The sequence below is a fragment of the Bidens hawaiensis genome, unplaced genomic scaffold, assembly GCF_021521415.1.
Source record: "Bidens hawaiensis isolate Kalapana, Puna unplaced genomic scaffold, B.hawaiensis_p1.1 tig00018053_1, whole genome shotgun sequence".
NCBI classification, from domain to species: Eukaryota; Viridiplantae; Streptophyta; class Magnoliopsida; order Asterales; family Asteraceae; genus Bidens; species Bidens hawaiensis.
In genome coordinates this window covers 400,749-418,091 of record NW_027492728.1, presented here as the reverse complement: position 1 = coordinate 418,091, position 17,343 = coordinate 400,749, and the positions used below count along the sequence as shown (strand labels likewise).

The following is a 17,343-nucleotide window of genomic DNA, read 5'->3' as shown; positions in this document are numbered from 1 at the left end:
TACCGTTTTCGACCGAAAATTAGAGCCCCCTCCCACACATGTATGAATTTTTTTTAATATATTTTGAGTTCCCCCCTGAATAACTCGCCCAAGCTTTGTCACTGTTTGGTGCCTAGTTTTTGTTTTGGGAGAAGACAGTGACGAATCCAAAAATTCTAGTTACCAGACAAAATAAGGGTTAGATTAAATTTGGTCGGCAAAAAAACAACACATGTTGATAAAATAACCTTAAACAGTTTAATGAAATTTGAAAACATACTTTTTTTCGTCTTTTAGAAATGTTCAATTGCATTTAAATTGACAAGTCCATCATTTTTATGACACAAATCACACAAGTGCTACAAAACAATCTGATACAATTAAATATACGTGACCTTTTGAGCTTTGTTGATGAAACCGTCTCTCAATGGTTGCAGTTGCAACGGAAAAATTAGTTTTAACTTTAATATCTATATATTAAAAGACAAAGTGGATGACTTTTAGCTCGTATTTAAAAATAACAAAATATAAATAGTTATCATAAATAATAAACAAACGTTAATGATAATTTAACAAGTGACATTTTCCTAAGTAGCCATTAAAATAGCGACTGATTATCAAATGGGACTATAAATTTTTACTATTTAATAGGCAAATGTATAGGTGATCAAATCGGGTTGGTCAAAGGAACCGGAACCGGTTCAGAACCGGTTCCATTAGTCAACATCACTGTTTAAACCGGTTCCATGGTCGAACCGGTTAGGGAACCGAACCGGTTCCCCAACCCTCGGACCCGGAACCGGTGGAACCGGTTCTGTCCGGTTCCTAAACCGGTTCTTACACTGTAACCGGTTCCAACCGGTTACAGTGTAAAATATTATTTTTTTTTTCGTTTTTCGTTTCCGCTGCTTGTGTAGGTGATGATTTGTGTTCTTCTGATTTATGAAGAGGCTCATGCTACTTTTGTTGTTCACCCACAGAGCAATGGTAAACAACATATTGAACTTAATGCTATGAGTGTCAGCGTTTTTGAATTGATTAGTCTGTATCGTGTATCGTGTAATGGTGAACTTAAATCTGTATCGTGTTACATTTGTTGAGTTTGCTATGTATTATAGTCTTTTGCTTACGCAAGTCAAATGCTGAATTATAATCAAGAGCGGTGTTATACGATTCGTATTTGTATAACATGTTAAATAAAAAAAACAATTAACATAAAATTCATTTTATTTACTTTAAGAAGTTCAAAAAAAAAAGGTTACATGTTTTAAAATATTCAAAAACAAACTAACAAAACATTAAACTTATAAATATAAAGTTGTGACATATTATTTCTAGAAAAGCCTTCTTGTTCGTCGTAATTATTGAGTGGCGACTTATTCATCAGAATTACTTGTAGAAACGCCTTCTTGTTCGTCGTGCACTCGAACATCAAGTGGTGTTTCGTCTTCCAGAGTGGTTACGTGTTGAACACGATCGATTGAGTCCAAGTGGTCCTTCAAGCAAATGCACATCTCCACCGACTCCGAATTCAGTCTTGTTCTTCTCACCGATATTACCCTGCCACTAAGAGAAAAAGCAGATTCCGAAGCTACCGTAGAAGCTTGGGCGGTTAGTAAATCACGGGCCATGGTGGCAAGAATCGGAAACTCGGTTTCCTTTACCTTCCACCAAGCCAAAACATCAAAAGTGCCATATTCTTCTTCGGATAAACCGGTAGAGAAATCATATGCACTATACCTTCCTAGTTCGCTCGAAGGGGTGTTACCCCTTTGTTTTTTAGCCGTTACGTTGCGAACGGTGTTCATAAGGCTAATCATGGGGTCTCGTACTCTAGTAGCACTTAAACTTGATGAAGACCCCCCCGGCGTAGGCATGTGTATGTTTGACCCATATTTATTTATATAAAAGTCATACATAAATTTAAAATTCAAGTTAAAATCATTTTGTGCCTCTGTTGAAAAGTTTGGGTCAACTTCATGCATATCTAAGGCTGAAAAAATTTCGTCTATCACACATTCAACCCCCGTAACATTTAACATTGGGTTTAAAGCGGCGGCGCAAGTAAAAATCGGTGGCAATTCAAGAAAGTATTTTTTTAATTTAAACTTCATTGGTAATATGATGTTTGAAAACATTGGACTTTTATTTTCAAATTCTTTAAGATTGTTTACGATTAAAAATAACTCCGAAAGAACCAAGGGACTTGTCGGATAATACGTTCCCGATAGTTTCGTAGTTGATGTTTTAAAAACTTCAAGAAAAGTCGATAAGTCATTGATAATTTCCCATTTCTCATTTGAAAAGGGGATTGCCAAATCATTCTCGGCAAGACTAGAATGAAACATTTGTAAAGTTTCTCTTTGTTTCAAAGCACTTTGAAACATTATGCAAGTGGAATTCCATCGATGAGGTACATCCCAATTAGCTCCCAAAGCTTTTCTTCCCGTATCTTTACAAAATTTTCTATAATCCATTTGTCTTTTTTTACTTTTCTTAAAAACTTCATGTAGCATTACTCTAAAATCGTTTATAACCGATGTAACCTCATCCAAAGCAAGTCCGTCTTGCACGATTAAATTAATGATATGTGCAACACCCCTTGAGTGAAAAAATACACCATTGCAAATCGGCGTATATTTTAATTTTAATTTATCAACCGCCGATGTATTATTCGACGCGTTATCAAATGCAATTGAAAATATTTTATTTTCTAGTTTATAAGTTTTTATAACATAATCTAAAATTTCAAACAAATTATCTCCCGTATGTGGATACTCAAAGAGTTCGAAAGCAATGGTGCGTTTCATCATTTCCCACGATGACGGGTCTACCCAATGAGCGGTGACACAAAGATAAGATTCGGGTAGACCATGTGGAGCCGACCAAACATCACTAGTTAAGTTTATTCCCGTATTTATATTTTCAAAATATGCAATTAGTACCTCTTTGGCCTTCTTCCACAATTTTAAACAATAACGTTTAAGAGTATGACGACTTACGTGAGTGTATTGTGGTTGAAGCGTATCTCGAATCATGGCGGTTAAGCGAGGGTTGTCGAAGTGGCTAAACGGCAAAGCTTCTTGAATCACAAACTTCGCCATACGATCTTGAACTCGATCAATTTGGTATGTAAATATTCCGCCTTCACTATCCATTTGCGTTTGTTGCGACTCGACGTTCTGTTTCAACGCCCTGCAATACGGTCTTTCGATGTGTTTCTTCAAATTTGAATTCGAAAGTGGGTTTAAATAAATCCCACAAAACTTGCACCGAGCCTTCAATGAATGGTCACTCAATTCAACCAAATCCCAATTGCACCAAATCTCTTGATTACGATTATGAGGTACAATACGAACGAAACTTGGTCCGGCGGTGGAACCTTGACCAACCGATGATTGTAAGGCAGCCATAACAACAAATATGAATATAGAAGAAGAGAAAACAAGAGATTAGAGAACTCAGAACGTTGTAATAGCGTTTTTTTGTATATTTTTGCGTTCGGGTTTGCGTTTTGAGTGTTGTGATGAACCCATTACACCAAATACCTATTTATACTAGTAGTGGGGTGTTTGGGGAGCCAAAAAACGGCCATTTTTGACCCCAACGGTCAAAAAACGGCCATAAAACCGTTTCCCAACGGCTAAAACTACTCCAACGGCTAGAACCGGTTCCGGTCGAACCGGTTCCAGAACCGGTTCCGGTTCGGTTCCGGTTCCTACCCGGTCCACCTCCAAAAATGTCAAACCGGTCCCGGATCGTCGGGTTGAAACGGAACCGAACCGGTTCCTACGAAAAACGGGTAGGAACCGGTTCGGTTCCACCGAACCGGTTCCAGGAACCGGTTTTGTTGTCCACCTCTAGGCAAATGAATCAAATGTAGTAACTAAGCACAAACCCAAACGTTACTACCATCACTGCAATCTTACTATGCTATTAAAAACTAACAAGAATTTCCACATGACATCAGAAATAATGTCCACATAGGATGCCACATATACAATTGCCTTATTACTATTATCCACCTAATAAACAATTTAATTTTAATTAGAAATCTCTTAGATATTCACAAAATCACACGGACCCATTTTCGATTCATAACCGAATATGCTGTTCAAATATGTATGTGACCCGTCCCAAACAAATGCATTCCGCTAACCCTAGATCTCTAATCCCTTCATTCTTGCTGTTCCAAACCCTTAACCGCCTTCAATTCTCTAATCCCTCCACTTCATGATTTAATTATCCAAAGAGCGAAACCTTATTCGCGTTTTGATTTCTCCACCTTCTATTCCATGCTCTGTCTTGCATCTCTACCTCGTTGATTCCACTATGATCTTCCTCTTCAAGGTAACAATCCGGTCTTATGGTGATTGAATCAATTTGAATCTTAAATCGATTTCTCTTTAACCTATTATAAATTTCACCGATTTCTCTATAACCACTAGGCATAAAAATGGTGTGAACTTGCATTATAGGTGTTCGATAAATTGCCATTCATTGTATATGCAATTGGTACAAGATTATATGAATTAGGGATTTTTGGGTCATTTAGTTAGATTTACATGTATCTTTGAATCCCAACTACGGACTTCTGTCTATTTTGTTAAAGAGTATATTCATGTAGTTCTGTTTAATTTATCAACTCGGTAGCTGCACATAAAAAGATTGTCCTCATGTATGCACCGAGTCTTTTTTGGCTTTCAATTAGTTAGTTTTGATTTTTGATGTATACCTAAATCAATATAATTTAGAGAGAACAACCATAGACGTAACTCGGAACTGGTTTGGAGTCAATAATGTTCAGACTAAACAGACCTGTTTGGATCGACCAAGTCGGGTCCAAATTGGTTTGAGGGAATTGAGGGAACTAGAGGTGCACAAAAACTTGAGCCCGAAACCGACTCGAAAAACACTCAGAACCGGTTTTTTTTTACCTGGGTTTTTAATACCCGAACCCATACCTGATCCTACTCATAGGGTACGGATAGGGTATGCATTCTAGTACCAAAACCCGTACCCAAACCGGACCCGATTTATACTCGGAAATACCCGAAAACCGGAACCGCTTTCATACATGAAATCGGGTTTTTCTAATACCCGAAACCGGGTTTTTCAAATACCCGATCTATACATGAAATTACTCTAAAAGTAACCCTAAAAAATGCAACCCCATAAAAATCCAATATAGCATCCTACCTTCAAAAAAATAAAATAATATATATAAAATAAAAGAAATTTCGTTACTTAAGGGTGTGTTAATATTTAGTTAAGATTAAATAAAATATTAAAGTGTGGGCTTGGACAATAAAAGATGGAATAAGAGATGGTGATGGGCCTTAGGTCCATGGTCTTAATATATACCCCTTAAACCTCCCTAAAACGCTAAAACCATCATTCTTATCTTCTAGCCTCCATACACACTCAAAACACACACTCCAAGTCTCCTAGAGATTTGGACCATATCAAAGAAACATCAAGTTTGTTGATTATCTACAATAACAAGAGATCATCAAAGCTTAACTCGGACAATAAGCTAAAAATCGGCCCGTTTAAGGTACGTGTTTTCCTAAAGATCGTTAATTTGATATTGGTATTCTATGAAAATTTGTTGAACCTTAGATCGGGCAAAAACTTGATGTGCTAAAAGTAGTCAAATAAAAACACGCTAATTTAGACACTAAGTAATAAATTCTAGACTCTTAAACTAAACTAAAACTACTAACTGTCAAGTGTATCGGTCGAATCTAGTACAACTAAGTAAGTCCAGATATCGAACCCACAAGACTCTTTAAATTACGTGTATTAACTAATTAGACCCGACTAACTGACACGACTATGGGAAGATGCAACCTTTAGAAATACCAGAATGAAAATGTGAACACATCACCATGGATTTCATAACTAAATTACCATGTACAACTAAACATCATGATACCATTTGGGTGATAGTGGACAGTCTAACGAAAAGTGCTCATTTTCTGCTTATACGAGAGACCATATCATCAGAAACGTTAGCAAATGTGTTCATGAAAGAGGTTGTGTCTAAGCATGGAGTACCGCTGTCAATCGTGTCTGATAGAGATACTCGTTTTACCTCAAGATTCTGGAAGAAGTTCCATGAAGCTATGGGAACAAGATTAAACATCAGTACGGCGTATCATCCTCAAATAAATGGGCAGTCTGAAAGAACTATCCAAACCCTTGAGGATATTTTAACATCCTACTTTTCATAATAATAAATAAAAGAAGTTTCGTTTATTTAAGGGTATGTTTATATTTAGTTAAGTTAAATAAAATAATAAAGTGTTGGCTTGGACAAAGTAAGATGGAATAAGGTATGGTTATGGGCATTAGGTCCATGGGCTTAAGAGTATATAAACCCCTTAAAGCTCCCTAAAACCCCAAAACCCTCATTCTTATCTTCTAGCCTCCATAACACACTCAAAAACACACACAAACACTCCCTAATATCAGGGGTGAGATCCAAGATCCAAACCAAGCTTAGATCCTATTGGATCTTTGATTATCAAGAAAGAAACAAGTCCATAGCTATACGAGAAGCTAACCCATAGCTTAAAATATGTCAAGAGGTACGTTTTATGTAAAAAAAGGTTAAGCTTTTATGAACAGTTTGCCCTAAGACTTGGTACTAAGGAAAATCGGGTATTTTTATATCATAAAAATGTAAACTTCATGTTAAAAGAGGACCTAATGAACTTACGAGTATGTACGGTGCACATAGAAACACTAGATCCAGCTAAAACGAGTTTGAAATCAATAAAGGTATAAACCTTATTGATAAGAAAGCTAGATCTTGGTTTAAGATAGAAAGGAAAACGTTTAAAAGGTGATATAATATTAAAATATGAGAATGGATGTTAATACATGTGGTAATAATGATATTAAAAAGCTACAGTGGAAGCATTTGGATAGAAATGTATTCGAATGGAAGGTTTTGGAGTGAAAAGTATTCAAATGAATAGCATTCGAACACAAAAGAAAGAAAGGAAAAGAAGAAGAAACCTTTTGTTTCGAATGGAGGATCTATTCGAATAGAAGTTTGATTCGAATGGGGGATCCATTCGAATAGATGTTTGATTCGAATAGAGGGATGATTCGAATGAGGGATCCATTCGAATAGAAGTTTGATTCGAATAGAAAGTATGATTCGAATGGAGGATCCATTAGAATAGAAGTTTGAATCGAATAGAAAGTTGATTCGAATGGAGGATCCATTCAAATAGAAGTTTGATTCGAATAGAAACTTGATTCGAATGGAGGATCCGTTCGAACAGAAGGTTAATTCGATTAGAACAGTTCATTCATTTAAAATCAGAGTGCATACTAAAAGTCAGCTACGCTGAGTGAGTTCCAGTTAATCAGGCAACAAACAATACATTCATATACTTACATATATACGTATCCGAAGATACATATAACATATATAGCTTGTTACCTTTCTTACATACTTTCATTCTTTCATACATACATGTATGTATGAAAGAATGAAAGTATGTAAGAAAGGTAACAAGTTATATATGATACATTACCAATAAATTATCTCCCACAAGGGCAAATATGTCAAACACATAGCATTCATCGATCAATGAATCACTTTTCATGTTAATTCAAGTAATACATCAGCTAAGTTACCGAGACAGATTTTAACACGTCAAGATTTCTCTATTTCATAAATCATAACATGTAAATAAAATCACCAAAAATCATCACAGAAGAAGACGTGAGTTAGGTTTCTAAATATATTTTTATTATATTTTTACTACCTATGGTTTTCTCACAATGATCAAACAACACAGTAAGCACACAACAGTCATTATCATGCGCAACAGAACGTTATTTGCTATTCCTGTTACATGGCTAATCCAATTAATGCAAGGCAATTGGGTTAGATTCCTCACTCAAATTATTAACTTCCAGAAGTGAAACCAACTCAACTAGTCTTGTCGTTTGTGAGATACACTAATTACAAAACAGCCTACAAGCAGGCTTCCCGAAACAGACTCGCACAACAGAGTTGTAAATTATTAAAAACTAGCTTTTACACGTACAAAAATTACAAACTCAGACTCTTTAGAAACTAGACTCGACCTACTACATCATAGAATTAATAATCACTTGAAAACACATCATTATAATCAAGGTACAGTCGTTTTAACACGCAATTATGAATCTGTCCAGCATCAGTTTTCATCAAAAACTCAACAAACTATTAATATATGAACTAATAATCATTCATACAACCCTAACTCAATCAATAATCAATATATTTAGTATTTAAGGTTTATGATTAATATGCTTAATGATGCAAATATTCATAGAATAGATTAGACATAGTGTTTAGTTTACCTAGTTAGCACCTTGGATCTTCAACAACTTGTAATTAATCTTGTATGTATGTGTGTGTTTGTTCGATCGATCAAAGAGAGGGGGTGATAGGGCTGCCATCGCAAGAGGGAGAGGGAGAGGAAAGGGAATTAGGGTTTAGGTAATTAAGTTGTTTAAATAATTATCCAAGTTACACTTTACCCCCTAACCTTCTAGTTTACTTAGTTCTAGCACAACTATTCTTTTTCATCCATAATATAATTGTTATACACGAGCCGAAAAGAACCAGATCCGTTTCCCCAAAAAAACCAAGTTGCAAACCAAATCCTGTCAAAAGGAGATCCGGGTCAATATAGAGATGACTTAAACCGAATATAGCCATGTCATAATAAATTCATTATCATTTCTGTTTTGGTTCAGTTTAGTTTAGGACAAGATCTTTTGTTTAGTTTTCATGTTCAATCATTTGTTTGGCTAAACTTAAACAAACGAACACGAAAATGCCTCGTTCAAGTTCATTCGGTTCGTTTACAAAATTAAAGAAAATAAGATAAAATATATTACTTGAAAAACGCATTGATGTCTTCTTGTTCAATTCCCTCAATCATGAACGGGTGACAACAACACTTACGCAGTTCTGAAACCATATTAATAAGTGAAATCTGATCATTTTAGCAACAAATATGAAATGTCAGATTTTAATTTAAATTATATAACGTTAATAAGCGAAATCTGATTATTAGCGTTACATAATTTAAATTAAGCGGGAATTAAAAAGCCAACCATTTAATGTTTCAGTAGCATTTGATGCAGATAATCGTTTCCCTTTGCTTGTGTTTGCTCCAAACTTTGATTGCAAAAGAATGGATGAAATACAACAGCAATATGCCTAATGTCTCATAGAAGTCACATAATACAATTAGTGATCAAAAGTTACAAAAATAACAAACCATCGGGTTTTAATTAATACCGGTTACTATTGCTCAATTCAAGTTTTCTCGACAACTGCTCTAACTGGACTTCTTCTATGCCAGTTGAAGAATCCTAAATTCAAAGTTTTAAGTTAACAACTGATTTAACGTATAATGACTATAATCCCATAATCAAGTATATATAAACTATGCCTATACCTGTACTTTTTGAGAATTTAAATCTATAATAGCCAATGTTCTTCCGCTTGAAATGTTGAACTGCTTGAAAATATAATCCTGCCCGTCTCCTTTTAGAGACACCGTCGTGTACCAGGGAGCCTTCAATGAGTTGAAATATTGTGTTGCCTGTCATATAAAAGAAGCAAAAACTGAAAAAAGACTCCCTGCTAGTGGGTAGTCTTAAATCATCCAAATTTTCCAAAACAAAAAAACTCGCTTTTAGTATTTTGCTACATATCAATGTTCAAAGTCCAAACCTTATTTGTAAATTTTAGTAATTGCAATAGCAACCTACTCTATCCGTCCCCTTTTCGCCAAGTATTTTGATTTAACAGTTTAAGAAATGGAACAATATAAAAACTGGTGAACCTGAGTGTCAAATAAAGCTATTGAGCCCGAGTTCGAGTCTTGTGTGTTTAGTTTTACTTCTTTTAGACTTATATCTTATAATTTTACATTACCCAGTTAAGCACAAGTCAAGCTTTGGTTCGTTTAAGGTACTACACGAGTAGAAGCCAAGGTTAGGCTTGTTTAAAGTTTTCTTAAAATTTATAAAAAAATAAGAAAAAAAATGTATATAAATATTAGTTAATAAATAAACGACCCGAGCCTAAGCTGAGCAGACCCTTTCAATGAATTAAAAAAAAGTCCTTGTAAGCTTTTCATCAACATTTGTTAATTGTTTTTCAACCCGTTTGATACGTTGATGTGTTTATCCATCTGACCATTCGAGATTGAACATAACCAACTGGACCCTTTGAAATTGTCTTGTTCATTTATTTAAATGTGTGTATGTCCGTTTGTTTATGTTCGTTAGCTTAAGTTCGCTAATATTTTCATTTAAATTTTTTGGGCCCATTACAACTTAGTCTACTTTTAATTAGTTATTAGGCACAACAAATGGTACATTATACTACTTTTACTTGGTTTTAGCTCAGTTAAGTTTACTCGTTTATTTGTAAAACAATAACGGCTCGAGTTATAAAGCGAACCAGGTTGGTCGACAGGTTACAAAAACCGGTTTGGAAAAACGGTTCAGATTATAAACCAGTTTAAAAAGAAAAATTGTTCGAACTTCACGAATCGATTCAGATTAAAAACCCATTTAAAAACAAATAAACCGTTTTAGTTTTTCCTGTTTTTCAAATCCGTCTCGGGTTCAAAACCAGTTTGGTAAATGCGACTACGCACTGGTATACAAACAATACAAGTTGAGTCAAGTCCAAACTGGTTAAGCCCAAACCAAATTTTTTGGTGAAGTGGGCCGAGTCAAAATTCGGTTTACGAAGCCCATACAAGATTTTTTGTACATCTCTAGTGCAGTTGAAAGTTAAGTATGGTCGTTTTTTTTTGTGCTGCACTAATTATAAAAATAGAAGCATTTAAACAAACAAAACACATCTATATTTTAAAAGTTAATTAAGATTGCCAACTACAGTGGATTAAAACAAAACAAACAGCCACATGAATATACCAAACAAGTTGGTAACTTACCTAACCAATCTTTGATCTGCCTCCGGGTGTTGACTGAAAAGTTGTTTCTTTATTTATTAGAACATGAATAATCTATAATGAAAGAAAAACTAATAAGAAACTTCTAAATTTATAACTAATAACAAAGTTACTTATAGAATTTTGGATCAAATTGGAGGAAAAAAAACTAACACAAGCATTTCTTCAAACACTTGGTACACATATATTCTTAACGCACTTCATCATGTGCTATATGTCAACCTGAACCAAAATTAAAGCACTATTCAAGATTCAAACACAAAGTTTGTAAAGCAAAGTTAGAAACTGTATCTCATATATAGTGAAATCATTTAGGGTTGGACAAATTAAAGTTCAATTGGTTGTATTAAGAGCAGAAAAGAGTATAGAGATGAGTTTAAAATTCAAGTAATTGTAGAGATCCACTTATGATATGCAATCAAAATGGTACCTTTATGCCAGCTAATTGTTGCCTTTCGATCTTGCTCTTGCTCTTCTACGTCTGGAGAATGTGACGGCAACAACCAATACGCCGTCCAGTGAAAGTAGGTTGAAGAACCAATTTAGGGCTAGATTTTCAGAATGTGAAATAATAAAGGGGAAAGATAATGACCACTTTTGGTTTGTGTGTGTTTGAATCTCGAATTCCCCTTCTGAATTGAAAATAATGTTATCTGTTTTTAGTTACAAAATTTTTATTTGGTGATTTACGTAAGTATTGCATTCAAATCGCGTGAGGATATATATTACATTCAAATCAAGTAAGTAGTAACATTGTGTGCTACAATGTTAGTTAATATAACGTATTTTGTATTTTTTGCAAACTATAACAAAATTGAGATAAATGGCAAACGGAATATTAAAAAACTATTATAACTATTGAATAATGTGTTGTCGCTAATGCATATCTGCCAACTTTTTCGACATAATTCTTAAAGATATTGGATGGCTTTCTTTCCGTCTTCATCTTTATTATCTATTACAATTTACAACCCGAGTTGAGCTCTTTTTGTCATAAAAACTTCACATTTCTACATCAGATAATTCTAAGGTTCGTATGTTTAAAAAAGTCTGTCCTTCGAATTCCCCAATTAATAGACGTATACGTATTACATATCACCGGACTTAGCAGAGGCATTCAATTATTCTCCACGATGACGGCTTGTAACGTATGGTCGCGCCCTACAACGTTCGGTCCCATAGTCGTCAACCGGCATGATTCGCTGGCGCTCTCATTGTCCCATGCGCAGCCATTCCCTTACGGAGTGTTAACCGGCCGTTCCCTAAATGCATTGGCGATGGTGACAGCGATCGAGAAGGTGGCGCTGAAGATGATGCCGTTGATCTGGATTCTTGTTGGTTGGTTCCGTCGTTAACCAATATTGTAATGATCGTGTATGTTTAGGTATAACAATTATAACACTGAAAGTTGGGGTGAAGAGAATTTATTGATATAGAGACGCATTTATAGGTTGGGATGTTGACAGTTATTGGTGGTTATGGATGACGGTTATAAAGTGGTTATTAGAGAAAGGACACAACGGTTAATCAAGTCGTTTAAATAATAAATGGTGTCTTGTAATTGTAATATACATTAAGTGACCTGCATGTTTAAAATATTTGAAAAAAGAAAGTGGTGGTTGTATAAGACTTGGATAAATTGGTTAAATATTATAATACAAAAAAATTAAAGGAAAAATGATACGGGTAAAAAGATATACACGAAACTAGGTAATGCAAATTAGAATAAATGACGGATAAAAAGATGGGGAAAGGTTAGCCATGATAAAAAAAATTACAAAAGGATAACTTGAAGTCACATATGAACCTAACAAGTAATTATATGAAGTACTTGTTTATAATATTTTTTTGTTTACCAACGGTTTGAGTTGATTCGTGTGTGTTTCGGTGAAACTCCGAAAGACTACTTGTGTAATGATTGTCCTGCGTCATTTAAACTCTAATTAAATGCAATGAGAAATGCGTTAACTGAATGACATAGTTCGTGTGATCTTGCGTTTGAATTAAAAGAGTTCGGATTAACGGAGTTAATCTGAAATTGACGAGTGTCACATCATTACCCTGTGGAAAGAATTTTCGTCCCGAAAATTTGTGAGGCAAAAATTTTTAGTTTGTCACATCATCCCCCTGTAGAAAGAAATTTCGTCCCGAAATTTAATTTATACCTCTGGTGTTTTCTGATGGTTTGTTGGCTTTCACGGTTTTCGGTGCTTGGTCAACCCTTCGAAAAGGTGAGGATACTTTTTCATCATTTGATTCTCGCGTTCCCACGTGAACTCTGGTCCACGTCTCGAGTTCCAACGAACTTTAACGATGGGAATCTTGCTGTGTTTGAGTGTTTTGGTCTCCCAATCCAAGACTTCGACTGGTTCCTCTACGAAGCGTAACTGTTTGTCCACTTGCAATTCGCCCAAAGGAACTGATAGTGTTTCGTCAGAAAGACATTTATTCAAGTTGGATACATGAAAAACATTGTGTACGCCACTGAGTTATGCTGGTAATTCCAATCGGTACGCTACCGGGCCGATGCGTTCAGTTATTCGGTATGGGCCAGCGTATCGTGGATTGAGTTTGTTTCGCTTTCCAAAGCGAACTACACCTTTCCAAGGTGAGACTTTCAGTAAAACCTTGTCATCCACTTGGAATTCCAGAGGTTTTTGGCGCTTGTCAGCGTAACTCTTTTGGCGATCCCGTGCTGCTGCCATGCGATTCTGGATTTGGACAATCTTTTCTGAGGTTTCCAGTACTAGTTCGGGACCAGTGATTTGGATATCACCCAATTCTACCCAACAAAGAGGCGATCGACACTTTCGTCCGTACAACGCTTCAAACGGCGCTGCTTTAATACTGGCGTGGTAGCTGTTATTATACGAAAACTCTACCAAGGGCAAGTGGGGTTCCCAACTCTTTCCGAAATCCAATACGCATGCACGCAACATGTCTTCCAAAGTTTGAATGTTGTGTTCACTTTGTCCATCCGTTTGAGAATGGTATGCTGTGCTCATATCGAGGCGGGTGCCTAGCGCGCTCTGTAGTGACTTCCAAAAGTGCGAAGTGAAACGGGAATCTCGATCAGATATGATTGAGACAGGCACTCCGTGTCTAGACACTACTTCTTTCATGTAGATGCGAGTGAGTCTTTCCATTTTGTCCGATTCCTTGATCGCTATGAAAAGCGCAAACTTAGTCAACTGGTCAACGATCACCCAGATGGTATCGCATATCGTCGGGGTTTTGGGTAAGCCTGTGATGAAATCCATGGAAATGTGTTCCCATTTTCACATTGGGATTTATGGTTGCTGTAGCAGTCCAGATGGTTTCTGATATTCCACTTTGACTCTTGCATAAGTCAAACATTTGCTCACGTAGGTGGCAATGTCGGCTTTCATGTTTGGCCACCAGTAAAGTACCTTTAGGTCATGGTACATTTTATCTGAGCTAGGGTGAATGGAATATCGGGACTTGTGTGCCTCGTCCATCACCAGATTTCTCAAGTCTCCGTATCGAGGGACCCAAATCCGGTTTTCGAAATATCGGACCCCGTCCGATTTGGTTTCAAGTTGCTTATCCATGCCTCGCATGAGTTCTGATGGGAGGTTATCGTCTTTCAAAGCTTTGAGTTGAGCATCACGAATCTGATCAGGCAAGTTGGCATGAATCGTGAGTTGTAATGCTCGCACCCGTCTAGGCTTAAGAGTTTCCTTTCTACTAAGAGCACCGGCCACTACATTGGCCTTGCCCGGGTAGTATTTGATGGCACTATCATAATCCTTAAGTAGTTCGACCCAACGACGTTGTCGCATGTTCAACTCCTTTTGATCGTAGATATGTTGGAGACTCTTGTGGTCGGTGTAAATGGTGAATTTGGTATCGTACAAGTAATGTCTTCATATCTTAAGGGCAAACACCACAGCTCCGAGTTCCAAGTCATGGGTCGTATAGTTCTTCTCGTGTACCCGTAATTGTTGAGAGGCATAGGCTATAAGCTTCTCAAGTTGCATTAACACGCAGCCGAGACCCTGTATTGATGCATCACAATGTACTGCGAAATTTTATGTTCCCACAGGGAGGGATAGGATAGGCGCGCAACAGATTTTTGTTTTCAAAAGTTTGAAGGCAGACTCCTGCGCGTCACCCCAATTGTATTTGGTACCCTTGTGTGTCAGTGCGGTGAGGTGTTGAGCAATCTTTGAAAATCCCTCGATGAAACGTCGGTAGTAGCCAGCTAGTCCTATGAATTGTCGCACCTCAGTCGGAGTCTTAGGTGCTTCCCAGTTTTTGATGGCCTCTACCTTGCCTGGATCGACATGGATACCACTCTCATTGATCACATGTCCAAAGAAGTGAACCTCGTGAAGCCAAATTCGCATTTCGAGAGCTTAGCGTACAGTTGTTCCTTCTTTAGTAATTCCAGGATTAACCTTAGGTGTTCTTCATGATCGGTCTTGTTCTTGGAGTAGAGGAGGATATCGTCAATGAAAACAATAACAAACTTGTCAAGATACGCCTTGCATACTCTGTTCATGAGGTCTATAAATACGGCTGGTGCATTGGTTAAGCCAAATGGCATAACCGAAAACTCATAGTGACCGTACCGAGTTCAGAATGCCTTCTTTGAAATGTCTTCTTCGCGCACTCTTAATTGATGGTAACCAGATCTCAGATCGATCTTCGAGTAGTAACTCGATCCCTGAAGTTGGTCGAAAAAATCATCAATTCGGGGTAGGGGATAACGGTTCTTGAGCGTCACCTTGTTCAGCTCCCGGTAGTTGATGCACATGCGGAAAATCCCATCCTTCTTTCGGAAAAATAGGACAAGGGCTCCCCATGGCGATGAGCTGGGTCGGATGAAACCTTTATCCAACAAGTCCTGTAACTGAGTGGACAACTCCTGAAGCTCTGCCAGTACGAGTCGATACGTGGCTCGTGCTATAGGTGCCGCACCGGGGGCTAAGTCGATTTGGAACTCGACTGGTCGAATGGGTGGGAGTCCTGGCAAATCTTCCAGGAAGACTTCGGGAAAATCTCGCACAATCGGTGTATCTTCGATCCTCTTCTCCTCCATGGGTTTTTTTGTTTACATGAGCTAAGATCGCCGGATGACCCTTTCGTAGATATTTTTGTGCCTTCATAATTGTAATGATGCTAGTAGTTATGCCGCTCTTCTCGCCCTGTATCAAGATGACTTCGCCGGAAGGAGTAGTGATATGAACAATCTTGTCATGTCATATAACTTCAGCTCTATTCTCGGATAGCCAATCCATGCCGACAACAACGTCGTAACTACCAAGTGTAAAGGGTATGAGGTCGATATCGAAGGTATGACCTGACAGTTTCAATTTACATCCCGCTAGTACATGAGTTGTTTCTATAGACTTACCGTCAGCTAATTCAACATGAAACTTAGCATCTAACGGGGTTGGAGTTAATTCTAAGAGTTTACTAAAGGCTTTCGACACAAAACTCCTATCAGCTCTAGTGTCAAACAAAATAGAAGCAAAACAATCGTTTACAGAAAACTTACCGGTAACCACGTTCGGATCGTTGCGGGCCTGGCCCGATCAAATGACAAAGGCTCTACCTTTACTATCGCCTTCGTTGCTGCTATTGCCTCCGTTTCCCTCATTTTGTTTCAGTTTAGGACAGTCCTTCCTGAAATGACCCTCCTGACCACACTCAAAGCACCCTTTCGTTGTTGAAGGCTGTTTAGAGGCGCCCTTACCCGCGAGGTCGCCTCTACAATTCTTGGCCTGATGACCCAATTTACCGCATCGCAGACATTTGATACGGTCGCATGGTCCAGCATGGTGATAGTTACCGTTGTTGCACTTTGGATACTTTCCAGCATAGTTACTCGAACCCTGTCCGCCACCGTTGCTGTTGTTGGAACCCTGATTATTGAAGTTCCGGGTGGGTTCGGGTTTCCAGCATAGTTACTTTCCAGCTTCAATTTCAGAGGCCACCATCTTCAAAGCCCAAAATTCTGACTCCAGCTTTGAGATCTCCTCTCTAGGACAATACTCTTCCCACATCATATTCTTGAATTCTCCCAATTCATAGCATTCGCCAACTCCAATTCGAGTATTTGCACATTTAAATTCCACCAAGTGAGGGCTGAATCTTGTAGTGTTCCAGCAGCAAACTTGACCCTGCTGGCTGGTGGACTGTTGCACATCTCAAAGGCTGACTCTGCCTTCTCGGCCCAACACAGGAAACCTATGGCTCCCTCAGTGCCATTAAACGAATTGGGTTTACAGTCTAGGTAATTCTTGAAAGTACAAACTCCAGCTTGGCCTCCGGCTTGATTCTGAACATGAGCAGCCAGGGCTGCCGCCGCATGGTCGTTCAGTAA

The 17,343-nt window shown here is 37.5% G+C and overlaps 1 long non-coding RNA gene across 1 annotated transcript; it reads right to left on the bottom strand.

Annotated features, from left to right (window-relative positions):
- Nucleotides 1-9,072: 9,072 nt before the first annotated feature.
- On the bottom strand, nucleotides 9,073-9,622 carry LOC143555367 (uncharacterized). Its single transcript, XR_013139190.1, has 3 exons — nucleotides 9,459-9,622; nucleotides 9,299-9,372; nucleotides 9,073-9,217 (listed from the first exon to the last, which is right to left on the bottom strand). It is a non-coding gene; the product is annotated as an uncharacterized LOC143555367 (long non-coding RNA).
- Nucleotides 9,623-17,343: the final 7,721 nt, after the last annotated feature.